The sequence below is a fragment of the Varanus komodoensis genome, unplaced genomic scaffold (assembly GCF_004798865.1).
Source record: "Varanus komodoensis strain SLA01 unplaced genomic scaffold, ASM479886v1 scaffold4, whole genome shotgun sequence".
Lineage (NCBI taxonomy): Eukaryota > Metazoa > Chordata > Lepidosauria > Squamata > Varanidae > Varanus > Varanus komodoensis.
The window spans coordinates 5,681,693-5,698,578 of record NW_025335941.1 but is presented as its reverse complement, the minus strand read 5'-3'; the positions used below and the strand labels follow the sequence as shown (position 1 = coordinate 5,698,578).

At 39.2% G+C, this 16,886-nt stretch overlaps 1 protein-coding gene across 7 annotated transcripts in view; it reads left to right on the top strand.

Annotated features, from left to right (window-relative positions):
* The window catches only part of DMD (dystrophin), a 994,758-nt gene that overhangs the window by 149,683 nt on the left and 828,189 nt on the right, over window positions 1–16,886 (top strand). The gene's annotated exons all lie outside the window — the stretch shown is intronic.

Sequence of the window (16,886 nt, the reverse complement as noted above, 5' to 3'; positions counted from 1 at the left end):
CACTGATAATACACTGAATACTCAATACTATACACTGACAAAGCTATGTGGGGGGGGGGCGCGAAGAGGGGCTGGTCTTATTTTGGATTTTCTGAGCCCTTTTCTTCTTCTTATACAGGTTCTAATTCTGCAACTTTCTTCTAGGCTCCATGGTTGACCAGAACCCCCAGAGGTTTGACAACATGCCACTGAGTTAGCTCTTAGTAAAATACGTACGGCCCAGGTTGTTATTCCTTTTCTATGCCTGACCCTGGGTTTGCTGAAAAACTCTATAACCCAGCCCTGTATCTTTTGTTTCAACACTTACAAGTCTATTTAACATCTTGGCTTCTCTTATAGTTAGCACAGACCTTCCCTTTGTTTGGATAATGCTTGCCTTGTTGAATGCCATTCCGCTCACATTCTTGCACCCAAACAAAGACCTTGTCTACTCTTTTCTTGCAGAGCAAAGGAATGTATTACCATGACATTTATATATTATGCATATATTTCTTTTTTCTTTTGTCAGCAGAAAAAGAAGAACTCTTTGCCAGTCACATTCCTATTGTTACAGTGCTTAATAGATCCCTGTCAAAATACATTTTGCAAGGAAGTCATCTTTCTGTGGAACAGTAACTGGGATAGAGTCATATCAAAGAAAACACATTCTCTGTGTAATAGCTGAGAACCATGCAATGTATCTATTTGAAACTGGAAATAATAACTGGCATAACTGGTGAACTGAAGTAGTTAAGCTTGTGAGCTATGACCCTGGACATTGTCAAAGAAGTCAGAACTCCACAGTTCTCTGTAATATAAAGCTGGCCTGATTTTGAGGGCTACTGAAGAAGTTTCTGAGAGAGGTGAAAATGTTTAAGTACTTCAAAATGGATTATCTGAATATTAAATATATGTTTGTCATTGAATGGGCAACTCATCTCTGATAGAAGTCAGTGTTGCACTTTTAAAAAATAGCATTTTAGTTTGTTTTTCAATTCCTAATCATCCTGCTATGTATTAGTTATTTTTTCTGTGAGCAGGAATCAGTATATATTTATTAATATTATACTAACATTTCTCTTATACTGTTTATTATCTACCTATTATATTTTCTGCTGGGAAGAATTGGAGGCAAAAGAAGAAGGGGGTGGCAGAGAATGAGGTGGCTAGATGGAGTCACTGAAGCAGTTGGTGTGAGCTTGGGTAGACTCCGGGAGATGGTGGAGGACAGGAGGGCCTGGAGGAATGTTGTCCATGGGGTCACGATGGGTTGGACGTGTCTTTGTGACTAACAACAACAATTATATTATCAATGTACCAGATTGTAAGTATCAGCCTAATGGGGTATATTTGGTAGACTTCTTTCAGATTTCCCTGTGTCACTCATTTACTGATATGTCCAGTTCTTCACATGCATCTTGAACAATTTCTGGCTTATGTTTCCTGTAGCTCACTTCCTCATGATATTTTTCCACCTGAAATAACTCAGTCTTCTAAAGTCATAAATACAAGATCTCAAGTAAGAATCTGATGCTCTGACTAATATTTGAAAGAGTTGGTTTGTGGTACATGATCTTGAAGGTCTGTTTTGTGCTTAGCTCTGTATTTTAAATTTTGGTTATTTTTAGTTTTCCCTGTAGCATTTAATTGTACCTTTTGTAGTTTTAATTCAGCATAAGGTGTTTATCTATGTTAACATTTGTTACAGCAAATGTTAAATACTGGGGGTTCTTTCTTGCTTATTAGCATTTTGCTACTGTGATTCTATGTTTTATTTTAAGCATTGATTGGTTAAAACTTATGTTTTCTGTTGCTATCATTATTCAAGCCTGTCAGCATGTATTATGACAGAAAGGGATATTCCACCAATGTTGAGGGCCTCAAGGAGCTACTAGGATTAGAAAATTATTTCCCTGATTGATATAGGCAGTGATTTGTCTGTCAGGGCCTGATGGCATTATGGCATTATGGCAAAGGAAGACCTGGAGTCAGACTGTGGTGGTCTAAGCTTCTGGCCTCAGGCATTGGAAGAAGATTTTGTTAGTATCACCTTTTATTTTTCAGGGCATGGACCGATGGTGGAAGCCCTTCAGTGAAGGGTTATTGTGTGATTTACAATTCTGAAGAGAAAATCAACAGTTTAGCTAAGCAGTAGAGCTAATAATATTAGAGATGAAGTGACTTAAGTAATGTTGAAGTCTGGACTTATCATCATCATCATCATCCTACATCATAGCAGAAGCTTCTATCTTAAGTTAACATAGGAGTTAGTATGATGATCTCAAGCAGTAAACAGAGGAGAATGGATGATTACCTACAATCTATAGAACCTAAATTTGGTTCTGAGCATTCTGCAGATCCCATCCTATCCTGTCCCTAAAGGAGATCGAACTTGGACCTAAGATGGAAAATTGTAAGCTTGACACTTTTAAACTAGTTGCATCACTAGTGATATAGCTATTCATACATGTCTTTTGCTGTTTCACAGTAGCTAATCAATGAAGGGTGGATGTATCTTAGTCTGGTGTCTCAGCTTTGACCGTTCTGCCTTGGGTGTCCCTGCTAGGAGAACAGGCTAGGAAGGGAGTTTGGCCTCCTGTAAGAATAGCTCTTGCCTTCTCTGACCCTCTCAAACCCTGCCATCATGTGAAGATGCGCATCCAAGAAGGGAGATTTAATAGATAAGCAACTCTTATTCCACATATAGCAGCTTTACTGGAAAACTGATACTAAAATTCGAATAGGTATGGCAGTTTCCGTTCAGGTGATATACCAACAAAAAGGGCTGTGCATTTTGCCACATCCTTCTAGGAATCATATGAATCCAGAACTTTCCTCCTCAATTTCCCTCTGCTGTTCAGGAACAGAAGATATCAGTTCTGCTTTTTGTAAATGATATGGCTTTTGCCTCCCTTGCTCAATGTATATGACTAGATTGCTTATGAAATTTCAAACTTGTTGTCTATTAATTATAGTAAAACTAAAGTGGTCATTTTTGGTGGCAGCTCAAGCAACACAAATGGATGATGGATGGGCAGTGTCACCTATTTAAATATTTAGGGCTACACTTCTCCGGATATGGCATACTCATCTGGTGGCAATTGCAGCAGCAGCAGCAGCTCATTCACTGGGACACATCAGGAAGCTTTATTATAATGAGGGCCACCAATTAGTTGAACCAATGCTTGGACAATTCGTCTCTAACTTTGTATCATATCTCATCTATGGACCAACAATTTGGGGTAGCTATTATTTATTTATTTAAAACATTTCTATGCCACCCCCATTGCAACAAAGCCTTGGGGCGGCTCACAAATACATAAATAATAACAATATAACAATTGTAAAAAATTGTTTAAAAAACCCCGGTGCATTCTCGGCTAAAAATTTAAAATCCTATTAATTCAAATAATTTAACAATTAAAAAAAGTTTTAAATAAAAAGGTCTTAGCCTGGCGCTGAAAAACAAATAACGATGGCGCTAGGCGGACCTCTCTGGGGAGCACATTCCATAGATGAGGCGCCACCGCAGAGAAAGCCCTCCTCTGGGTACTCACCCTCCTAATATCATTCACAGAGGGTTCCCAGAGAAGGGCATTCGTTGCTGATCTCACGGGGCTGGAGGGCATATATGGACGCAAGCGTTCCTTTAGATATCCAGGTCCCAAGCCATTTAGGGCTTTATAGGTCATAACCAACACCTTGAATTGGGCCCAGACTTCAATCGGGAGCCAGCGGAGCTGGCGGAGAACTGGGGTTATATGAGAACAAAGCCCAGTCCCCGTCAGCAACCTGGCAGCTCTATTTTGAACCAATTGAAGTATCCGGACCGTCTTCAAGGGTAGCCCCACGTAGAGCGCATTACGGAAATCACCAGTTACCAGCGCGTGTGTCACTGTCGCCAGGTAGTCATTCTCCAGGAAGGGACACAGCTGATGTATCAGCCGAAGCTGAAGGAAGGCGCTCCTCGCCACCGCTGTTACCTGAGCTTCTAGAAGCAGCTCAGGGTCGAGGAGCACTTCTAAGCTGCGAACCCTGTCCCTCAGAGGGAGTGCAACCCCATTTAGGACAAGGCCCAAGTCCCCCATCCTGAGGCCCGAGCCACCCACCAACAGCACCTCCGTCTTGTCTGGATTGAGCTTCAGTTTATTGGCCCTCATCCAGCCCATTACCTCGGCCAGGCACCAGTTCAGCACAGCCACTGCCTCACCTGGATTGGTGGAAAACAAGAGGTAGAGCTGGGTATCATCAGCATACTGATGATTCCGCAGCCCACACCTCCTGATGACCTCTCCCAGCGGTTTCATGTAGATGTTAAATAGCAAAGGGGACAAAATGGACCCCTGCGGAACTCCATGGCATAACTGCCATGGCGCAGAGCCATAGTCCCCCAGCACCACCTTCTGAAAGCAGCCGTTGAAATAGGAGCGGAACCACCGCCACGCGGTGCCTCCAACTCCCAATCCCGCTAGCCTATTCAGAAGGATACCATGGTTGATGGTATCGAAAGCCACTGAGAGGTCCAGAAGAACTAACAGGGACGCACACCCCCGTCTCTCTCCCTGCACAGATCATTGTACAGGGCGACCAAGGCAGATTCAGTGCCATACCTGGGTCTGAAGCCGGACTGAAATGGGTCCAGATAATCAGTTTCATCCAAGAGTGCCTGGAGTTGTCCTGCCACCACCCGCTCTAGCACCATGCCCAGAAACGGGATGTTGGCCACCGGTCTAAAATTGCCGGCCACCTCTGGATCCAGGGATGCCTTCTTTAGGACTGGCCGGACTACTGCCTCCTTTAAAGGGGCAGGTACCCGGCCGTCTCTTAAAGAGGCGTTGACCACCTCCAGGATCCAGGTCCCAATCCCGTCCTTGACTTTCTTAAGTAGCCAAGATGGGCATGGGTCTAGTAAGGAAGTGGTAGGACGTACTTGTCCAAGCACCTTGTCCACATCATCAGGCCGCAACAACTGAAATTCATCCATTTATTGTGGACTCAATGGCATCGATGGCATCTCCCCAGTAGAATCTGATTCAATAGTAGAGTCAAACTCATGGCGAATCTGAGCAATTTTCTCCCTGAAATGCTTGGCAAAGTTGTCACAGCGGGCCTTCGAGGGTGGCACAAGATCTTTCTTTGGGCCCGGATGTACCAGCCCCTGCACCACCCGAAAGAGCTCCGCCGGACAGCATTGTGATGAGGCAATGGAAATGGAGAAGAATTTCTTCTTTGCCATCCTCACCGCCACAGCATAGGCCCGATAATGGGCTCTTAAGTGTGTTCGGTCAGAATCACCCTGTGATCTCCTCCACCTATGCTCTAGCTGTCTCCCAATCTGCTTCATCGCCCGTAATTCAGGTGTATACCAAGGAGATGAACGGGCTCTGCCAGGTGGGAGAGGATGCTTGGGAGCGATCGTGTCAATAGCCCTGGTCATCTCATTCCACAGTTCAACCAGGGCATCAACAGGATCACCAGCCTTGTCAACCGGAAAATCCCCCAGAGCCTCCAGGAATCCATCAGGATCCATCCGGCTCCGGGGGCGGACCAATACAATTGGGTCCGCACTCTTGCAGAGGGAAAGGCTGCTCTCGAGCTCAAACCTTATGAGGAAGTGATCTGACCATGACAAGGGCGTCAAACTTAAATTTCTCACCCTTAGATCACCCTCTTCCTGCCCCATCGAGAAAACCAGGTCCAGAGTGTGTCCACATTCATGGGTCGGGCCAATGACGTGTTGAGACAGCCCCATGGGACTATTATAGTGCTGAACCTGATGTAATTCAAACAAATCCTTACATTTTCTCCTGGCAGTAACACACAGTAAACCAGGTGTGCTGCTACAGAGAAAACTAAGTCTTGCTTCTCTAAAAGTATGCAGACCACTTTTATTGCGGGGGCGGGGGCATGCTTTCTGGACTTCCAGGGCAGGAAAGGCTGGTCACAAGCATGTTGATCCTTAATGTTGAGTTACTCATGATCTCCAGTAATGGTAGCACAGGATGTATCTACTTTGGACAGCACCTAAGGGGACTGTAATCTGCTATTCGGTAAGCTAAAGTTAAATTTCTGGTGAAAATGCTATATTTTTTCAGGAACTGACTCTTTTCCCTTTCATCCAGCTCTGATTTCAACTAATGCCCATAGAGTATTTGACTGGCAGGTTTCTCAAGATTTTTCAGATGTTTCAAATGCCTTCTTTTGGTGACATGGATTGGGCCAAAACTGAAGATGAGATGCATTATATTTTATTTTTTCCATTATATAACTCACTTAGGTCAGGTTATCTCCTCTTTTCAGACTGTGCTACAAGTTTCTTTTGATTAATTTAAGATAAGATAGCTGCTACTGGATACAAATGCATTGTTTACCTAGAGAGACCTCAGTGTGCACTAGCTGCAATAAATATAAGAATGGCCTATCTGAAAAACACCAGTGATTAAAATTAAGGGGAAGTCCTGCTTGTCCTGTTTAATATTATCTAAATATATATTTTTACAGCCTTTTATGGTTTGTGCCATAAATCTACAAATATGCTTTTATATGTTTGGCCTGTGAAAGTCATTAGCCACAAATACTAAAATGTGCGCGTGTGTGTATGTATGCGTGTGTACCCAAGTTGCAATCTTTTGTACACTATGTTATTAAGACAGTTTCCATTCTTGCTCTACAATCCATAACGTATGCAGTAGTGGTCCTGTTTAGATGTTTGTTTTGATGAGGAAGTATCATATTTTAGTTTATCATCTTTTTGGTGTCTCTATGGGGTTGCATTGACTTGGTATCAGCCTTCTTAACTGACAGCTTTCTTTCTCATCTCTTTCTCATTTTTACATGCTTATTAAAGCCCTTCTCAGGCATTCACCTGAACACATGAGGGCTTAAAGTGCATAGAGAACCATGCAGGCTGACCCTTGCTTCGTAGCCTCCAGGTGTGCTGGCCCTGTTGCCCCCAGTTCAGGTCTTGCTGTGTTAAATTGGCATGTTCTGAAAGACAGTTCTATTCACATTTTCTTGATCATAAGTAGCATTTTCTGCACAATCATGAACCCTGAGGTGACATATTCAGTTATTGCATGGAGAATTTCTTCTTGTGTCCAGGACCTCCAAAGCTTATCCTGGAAGAATCATTTGCGGGTAAAGGCAAGCCCCAAAATAGAATTATCTACAAATTCTTAGATTGAGTCCATTCCAGTTAAAGATCGGCATGTTTATTGTTTCATGGGTTTTAGTATGTAATTAGGCTTCCCTTATCACTGGCAAGTTTTTGAGTGCCATGTAAAGTATCTGTGATCAATCCAGCCTTCAGTGGCTGGATGATATCTGTTGGTCCAGCATTGATATGGCTATAATATCTTTCATCCTCCTTTCCGGATCCCCATATATTTACTCACTAGGAAATTGTTTTCACCTTTTTTCTTAATAATAGGTTTTGTTTTATATGTGCTGGATATTAGCATAAAAGCATTATTAAGAACATTAAAGGCATAATCCTATGCATGTTTAGGAACAAAAAGTCATATAGTGTTAAGCAACTATCCAGCTAGTTATTGGCTGCTGCACATGGGAGTTCGCATTAACTGTAGCAGCAACAGATGGCAACCCCAAATACCAGTATTTCTTTTTCCAGTATGAGGAGGCATTATTTACTTGAAACTAATTCCTGAAGGAAGACAGAGAAGACAAGAAAGGGCTGGTTGGTTGGTTTGTTTAGTATGTGCCAAAGTGAAGGGCTGATTCACATAAACACTGGGCCCATGCTTAAACATTTAGTCCAAACATGCAACCAGATTATCTTTTCATAGCATATCCAATCCCTGCTGAGTGGAAATGTGGCTCACCATAGAATAAATGCTCATTGTGTGTCATTGGTACAAAGTCAGAGTGTTTGTGAATCAACTCTAAGTAAGTGGTCAGTATCCAAACAATCTGCCAATATTTGCTTAATGCCAACAATGCATTTAAAATTTGAACAGTTTAACTCAGAGAATGTATAGGGCAAAAGGACTTAATATTTCTTATCCATTTAGCATATTTTCTCTCACCTTTTTTTTAGTCAGACACACATGGACGTTTTCAAAATGATAGTTCGGTTTTAGCCATCAACCTCTTTTAAAACCACAGGCTCATTTTAAATGCTTAATTTTAGAATGAGGTTACCTTTTCATGACCATTTAGAACACGGTTTTTTAAAATGCCAAGCTAATGTTCACTCATCTATTAGGAAAAAATAAGACTTTTTAATTCTTGTGAAATGCTGAATACAACAGTCATAGAAAACTGTTGAGTTGTTCTTTTGTACAGTGCCATAAGTGTACATGTGCTTTACAGGGAACAAGAGGGTTGGTTCATGTCCTGAGATGCTTACAGACCAAAATTTGACACAGAAGAAACGAGATAAAGAAGGGAAGAATACATGATTTTTCAGTTAGAAACCTTTTAAATGTATGCTTAGTGATAGATTTAGCTGCTCTAGGATGTGGAAAGTAGGGGCCTTAATGAACAAAGTTAGGTTTTGAGGAGGGATGTGAAATTGGAGAAGTGGCATCATGCACATGTGTTCTGGGCGGCAGTTAGTTGGATATGAGACAGTAAGAGAGAGAAAAACTGTCTTTTGAGGCAGTAGGGAACTTCGGGTAGCTGAGGTTGGAGAAATGAGGAATAAAAGTCACAAAAAGGGATCACTGGAATATAACAGTTGATCAATGAGGATGAACAAGTCCATGGACTTTTGCTGGATCCAGAAACAGACAGGCAACCAGTATGGAAATTTAAGGAAATGTCATCAAATGATAAGAGAGTTGAATAATTTAATTAGAATGTTGAATGTGGCAGTACCAGCATGAACAAATGGATGACCAAGACAAGATTAATCTAGGCAATCTCTGGTCTAAGGGATATGCTCAGAGGCTTTGCTGATGTAGGGCTGCTTGCATAGGTTGTATCCGGCTTTCAAAGCAATTTTATCTGCTTTATATAGCAAGCAAGTTGCTGGGACAATAGCAGTTTTAGTAATCTATTAAGGAAATAGCTTTTGCAATATTAGCAGAGCAAACCTTGATCAGTGATGGGAAAAAAAGAGTGATCTCTTACAAGAAATTGATCTTTGCTCTTGTGTAGTGAAATATGGGTGGATTTCCATTGTTAACTGAAACAAAAATAAACCCACCTTAACCCAAATCTTATTCTCCCAAGCAGATAAGACACCTTAGAAACTTTATTCATAGCAGCTTCTTTGTGGTATTACAGCTTTTACTTTTAGTGATTTAGATGTCAAAGTATTTTTAGATATAATCCGTAAGACATTCATCACTGGGTAATTATAGCTTTGTTGATTGACAAGTAGTGTTGTGTTCAATGAAAATCATGTTCCACTGTAGCGATCCTAGTTTTAGTGTTGAAGATTGACTGCTCAGATCTAAATTCACATGAGGAAAGAATAAATTAAAATGTTCTACATAGTATGTTGTGGTAGGGAGAATCTTTTTATAACATTAAAAGGTTTGTCTATCTCTATTTTTTTTTCTTTTCCCTGTTAGATCTGTCTGTTTAATAAAGATAATTATCAAATACACTTTCAAGTACTTCAGATAAGAATACTATGTTAACAAGATAATACAATTAAATAGTATTTATTGAAAACACATTTATTAAAAACAGTGATTACAAAAAAAGGCCCTGAAAAAGTTAATAAAAATAATTTTTACATACTGGCTAAAAGAACATAATGCCTAGCAAATCTTTTCAGATGGAGAATTTCAGGATGTGAGTGTGTTTCCTGTATTCAGCATTAGGTTTTTAAATATGCTTAACATGAGCTGTATTACATCTAAACGAATTACAAACTGATTTGGTACGTATCAAAATCAGTGTATTAAAGTTATCTAACTGCACCACTAATCATAAGATGCAATAATTTAATATAGTAATATAAAATAAAGGATATATTTGTTAGCTAGTATTGAGAACTATGGAAAATAGGATTTTATAAGATGTGAGTTTAATTCAAAGATATTCTGCCATACTGAAGAAAACTTAAATAGAAGAATCATGGACTCAGACAGAACACACCCTGACAAGATGAACAAGGGCTGTAGAGAAGTTTCCTTGCAGTTAAGTAGGAGCAGAGATAGGATGTATAGGAATATAAGCCACTTTTTGTCATTTTGCAATCACCACAGATCAAAATATTAAGATAAAATGAGTTATTCTTTTTAGTTCCTTTACCTTTGCTTGATAACTGTAATGTAAGAAGAACCATAAAAATGGCATACATCATGATATACAAAGTATCCATTCTTGGGGACTTAGAGAGATTAAAAGTATAATTCCATAGCATTATAGTATATCCATCACCTTAACCAAAGAATCTCATATTTACAACCTATTTCCTTTGGTGCCATCAGGGCTATTTTAATAATTGCTAATGTTATAAATAAAACTTGAAATATTGCTGTTCAAAATTTGATGTTTAAACTGAGAATGAGAAAAAGGTTAATTTCAAACTGTGCATTTTCTTTAGCAACTTTTCCCTCCCATGTATTTGTATGCATATGAAAAAAGATAAAGTTTAACTGTTGCTGTGCCCAAAGATAAAAGAGGATTTCCTTTTATTTTAATCCTCTAGTTGTACAGGAAGATGGTTGGGTACAAAAGGTCTATCTAGGTCAGAGCTAGCAATCAATCAAGTGCCATATAGATGCTATATCACATCTATTCTGTCACACTCAAGATATTAGGTGTTGTCCTTGAAATGCTGCTCCAGAGTTAGCAGCAAAATACAGCAAAGATTTTGTTTATTACATACAGATATCCAAAAGAGAGAGAGACAGAGAGATAATGCAGGCAGGGGAAGAGCTAAAAACCCCTAATGATCAAATATTTAAGCAACTGTAATGAGTCTCTAGTGAACATTCCAAATGTCAAGTTTGCCAACTAGCGCACCTTAAGTTTTAAGAGGAACCACATACTTAAGGAATGTTACAGCAATGAGAAAAGTTATCAGCGGTGCTGTTATTTGTCTAACTTGAATGCAAGGCTTTGAATTAATTTACTTGTGAATCATGGCTGCACACCAGCTAAGATAGTAAACTTCCATATTTCCCAATGATCCCAAGAGTGACTCCATTGTTACCCTAGTGCCAAATGTCTAAGTAAAACAGTGTGCCAACCCAGAATTGTCATAATGAACAGATGAATTGATTCAAAGTTTTGCATTAAATATTTTAGATTGAATAGAATTATCTTACCTGATAGTTGGTAAATTGCCAGTATTATTTTGCTTCCATCAATGGAATATTAAGGTATTTTGAGGGCAAGTAAAAATATTTTTGCTGCTAGAAGCAGAACTCAAAAGTTACTGTCCTTTTCTGTCAAGACTAAAGCTTAAAGTCCTGCTTTGCCATTCACACATCAATACTTCCCTTCATCTTCCCTTCTGTTCTACCATTCAATTTGCAATGATTTTAGTATCAAGGTAGAATTTATTCATTTTCCAATTATGCTTCATATGTCAATTTACACAGAATGGGCCTGAAATACTTTCTGCCATTTTGGACTTGAGTCCGTGTGACAATAGCACAGGACAGCTCCAGGAAGTTATATTTAAGGAAGTTTCCTTTCACCACAAGAGTTTAGAAAATTGAGTAATAATTCCTGACCCCTCTAAATGTTTCCAGAGTGTCCAGGTGCAGTATGCAGTTAGGAAATAAAATTTTGTGGTGCTTCTATGAAGATGATTTTTAATCATTTCAGAATTGAACTACCCCTGCTTTACAAATCACAGAGCTATCTATTTCACAGGAACAAATACTACATCTGTCATTAAAAGCTTGACGTTCTGAAATTAAGGAGAAACTGTTTCCTTAGGCAAAACCTCCATAGGGAGCCTGTAGAAATGCCAAGGCATGTTAAAAATTATAATTTTATTTTATAAGTTTCTTTCTGCATTGACAAAACTAAGGCATGTTCAAAATTATAGTTTTATTTTATAAGTTTCTTTCTGCATTGACAAAACTAAAACAATTTGTCAAACTTTTGAAAAATATATACACTTCAAAAATACATACAATATAAAAGCATACAAATGGATGGACACTAAAAAAGTGGAATTTGTAGAATGGACTACAGGAATTCATCCTTTCAGTAATCCAACACAGAGACATATACAAGGCAAAAAGTAAAGGGAAAAAGTGCCAAAAGAGCATTTGATGTTTGTTATTCCTGCTTTTAAACTAATATGGATAGCATTGGTTTGGTTCAGGGTGCTTTTTTATTTGGATAAATATATACATGGCAATCTGTTTTAATGTTCACTTCACTGAATATGCAGTCAAGCAGAACTTGTTGACATTTTCCATTTTAGGGTGAGGGTTCCAAAAATAAAGGTCCTCCCATATATTCTGAAGTTTCGAATGAGCAGGCAGAAAGCATGTGCTGTATGGAAAGACATTTGAGAGCTGACATTTTGAAAAATTATGCTACAAAACTGGGCTCCCCATGATGGTCAAGTTGCCAAATTGTTTACAGCAGGAAAAAATAGAGATCTGGTCAGAAAAATCCAGCTTATTCTGGCCTTATTGAAAATCCACATGGAGGCATGGGTATTTCAGCCCCAAAATAGCCTATGTGAATCCAGTCATGGCAGGGATAGGCTTCTAGAAAGGGAAGATCATTCCATTTCTCTTCAGGCTTGGAAGCAGTCAGATTTTTAGAAAGAAAATGTTTACAAAACATAGAATTTGTATGCTCCCCTTGAACTTTATTTTTGCCCAGAATTAGGGTTAGCGTTAAAGTCAGGGTTATGGTTGGTATTTTTATAAAGTAAACTTTCCATAGAGGTCTAGATGCTTCCAAAGTGCTCTGAACTAACAAAGGGAGCTGTCCAGGAAAACTGAGCTTATCCCGACCTTTTTGAAAATCCTTATTTAGACATTTGTGTATTTCAGCCTCAAGATAACCTATGGTTAGTGATTTTTCTTGTGCCTTTCTAGGTTTTGTGTATGTTATTGTGCCTTACCTGGTTTAGGGTGTATGTTATTGCCTTTTTCCTTGTAGCACTCCATAAACATGATGGCATACCAGCTGCACACAGGAGTCTTCAAGCAGGATGGGTGCAAGACCTCCTCCTGCCCAAGCTCCTCAGCTACTGGTGTATGTGGGCATGCCACCTCTAGGAAAAGAGGTAGCCATAGACAGCAAGGCTAGTAGCCACTGATTGTCTCCTCCCTCATGAATCTGTCCAACCCCTTTTTAAAGTCATCCATATTGGTGGCCATCACCACTTCCTGTGGCATCAAATTCCACAGTTAACTCTATGCTGTGTACTTCCTTTATCTGTCCTGGAATGATTTTTTTTCTTGTTTCTTTTTTGTTTCTTCTTTACCTTTTCTCTGTTGAATGTTTTTACTTCTGACATTTTTCTAGCCTGCCCCCTCTCAAAAAAAGGTCAATGAACTCATAAGAGCAACTTTCCTTTTGCTTTATTTCTCATCTATATAACACTGTTTTAAATGTGCATGGTGTATCTTCTATATGAAATGTGGTAGTGAATTTGCATACAGAACCTATGGTTTTTGTGATGAAAATTTCATTTATTATATTTATATTCCACCTCTTTTTTTCTTTGAAGCAACTAACTCAAGGTGGCTTGTATAATTCTCTTCCTTCCAATGTCATCTTAGCAAAAAACCCTGTGGGGTAGGTTGGGATGAGAGTTTGTGGCTGGTTCAAAGCCACCCAGGGAGCTCCCTGGCTGAGTGGAGGCTAGGATTCAGATCAACTGAGTCCCATGCTTTCAACCACTAGACCACACTGGTTCCCCATGCACAGAATGCCATACATGGTACAGGAAAATTCAGCATCATACTGTTCTCTCAAACATGGCAATATGTACGAAATTAAAGCTACCATCTTTATAAACTTGTATATTTGATATTTAAAATTGATTGAGCTAATTTGACTTCATTTCTCTTCACTTCTATAACTTAGAGTCAAATTAAATGTTACTTTTAATATATAGCACACAGCTAAGTTTATTCTTTTTTCTTACCCAAAAGAAAGTTTAGGAGACTCAGTTGTAATCTAGAATTCAGCTCCATCATTGGTTGGATTGGGACCTCAACATCTGTAATTTGCTTATGGAAAATACCCATTTACAAAAATTGGTACTTCCCCCAACCCCTGTGAATAATGCACAGGAAGCTGTATCATCCGGACCATGGTCGGATAAACAGTTAAAGTTTCTCTTCCCAATGCTCACACTAGGTTTCTAATCTAAATTTGGTTCTCATGGTTACTTTTGAGTTTTTTTTTAAAAGACCAAGCATACCTGTGTGTTTCATATGACTGCATTGGATGCCTTATTAATCCGGATTTTTATTTTTATTTTTTTAGATTGACAACTAAGTGTATGCTGGTTCACACTGCTTTATTATTCTTGATTGGTATGACTCCTGCCATCAGGAACACCTGCTCCCTATTTGTAGGTCATTTAGTGTGGTAAATGAACCAGGAACTCTGACTTTTTGCCATCCTAAGAAACTATGACAAATTCTGGTTTATGATTATGGTTTGTGCGGAGGTGAAGAAGCCATGGTTCCTGATTCAGACGTCATGCTGAGGAAACCATGATGAAGATAACCTTGGCTTTCTGAGTTCCTCCAGTGGCAGAAGGAGTCAGGCAGGACAAATGAGGCAGCAGCACATTTGCCTATTCACAGTAAACCAGATTTAAAAAGGGGGCAAAGATAGAGAGAGTGCCCAATCTGACTTACTGTAAGGAACCAATAGAATGCCCTTTCCATTGGTGAATCATTGTTAAAAACATGCCTCTGAATAAGGATTTCCACAATGTATGTGCCCACAAATAAAAGCTATTTTAGCATCAGAATTTCTCCCTGCCCTTTTTTCCCCTACTGTAACATTTGAATATGGCCAACATGTAATTTGACCTTTAGACTGACTTCCATCTCATTTCAGTCTTAAAAATTAATCTGAAATATGTCTATGTGGAAGACAGAAAAAACAGATAGAAGCTTATAGCAGTGTGAATATGATGTCAGTTCCCTTTTAGAATTAAAATCTGTTAACATTTTCCTACCAATCACTGATAATGCCATTATTGCTATCCACTTCTCAGTACTGTTATTGTTACTTGTATTTCTCCACATTAAGTAGCTGGCATGCCCGACTTACCAGAGTTTTGCTTCTGCCTGAAAATCATACAACCATGATCCTTTAGCAACTCTGAACATAACAAAAATGAAATTCTCAGGACATTTTTCACGATTTCCTGACTTCATGTTCAAAGGTGGGCACATGCATAAATGCACTTTTCCTCCTAAACTTTGCATTTTCACACTTTGGCCTGGGGGAGGGGGTGGAATTTATTCTTTTGGTTGGGAAAATGAGCTTATTTGTACATACACAGTTGCCAATTTAGAAAATGTGCACTTCTAAAAATACCTGTGCTCCAATTGAAACTGTACTTTTTTTTCCTGATTGGAAAAGAGAAAAAGATGCTTGTGTCTTGGAATGAAAATGATGCAAAAATTCAAAGAGGAATTCCGAGTACTTCTGTGAGCTCAAACATCACATATTAACCAATCCTGGCCTGTGGAACCTTGCCCCAGTCTAGGTATGAGGGAAGCTTTAGTCCATGACACCCATTTTTGAATCAGAAGAGAAAGCTGCAGAGTCAAGACCAGCTATGGAATGCCAGACTGCTGAGAATGCAGCCCTACCAGGTCTCACACTAGTTGATTACCTGGCATGAGGAGAAGTGCAATATGCTGATACAGCTTGTCTACCACAGCTGGGAGACCTCACCTTGATGGAAACCATTTCTTGACCAGGGTGCCTTCTACTGGAAACAGGACAAGTGCAATGGGAGGGTATTTGGGAATGTCTCGACTACTAAGCGGTGCAGAGTAGAGGTTTCAGGTGAGGGGCAACAATTTTTGGAGTGGCAGGTTTCCCCACCAAGATCAAATGCCTGAAAGTGATCTTTAGTAACCACTCTCCTTTATTAAGCCACAGTGAAACAGAGTAGATTTTGATGGAAGCAACACACTGGTAACCTGCAAGGCTTCCTACTTTTTCTGGAACTGCAAACTTATATTGCAAACTGCAAACTTTATATTGTTATATTGTTAACTTGTTTTATATTGTTAATTTATAGTATTTTAATTGATTTATTTGTAAGCCGCCCCGAGGCTTCAGCAAATGGGGCGGCATAGAAATTTTCTAAATAAATAATAATAATAAATAAACTTACTGTAACTTGTTCTGTAAGCTGAACCCAAAGATTGGTGGGTCTTTTCTTGGGATGCTTACGTACTCATTCTTTCTGTGATCTGTTAACTATGGAAAGGTGAACTATTGGGGCTGAAAGGTTTAACTGCTGTTGATTCCTACCATGAAATGTCTGCCTCAGATCTTGGAAGTTAGGTTGTGACAACCTGACAGTAAAATAGTAATGGAAAGGCAGGAATAATGTATTTTCCCTGAGGAATATTGGAGCATACAATATCTATCTGGACTCTGCTTTCTGTAATTCATGCTGGTTTGGAAACTTAGATTATTTGGGGCTTCCTCCACTTGTAGTATCTCATTTTTACTTGCACATTTGCAAGTAACTTAGCAAAGTGACACAATGACATATTTTTACTGGGGCTGTGTTTTATGCATTTTTAACCCAACCAGCTCAAATTATTGTTATATCATTTAAATTGCTCTGGGCTGGAACTTGGCAGATGCAGTTGTGAGCCCAGGACCAATTTACTTTTCCCATTTTAACACAAATTGGTTTGGATGCTTTCGTTAAGCTAAGCACAGGCATTTTGTTGTTGTTTTGCTTCAGTGTGACATCAGGTTCTTAAAACTGCTCTTCAAAATAAAGAGATAAT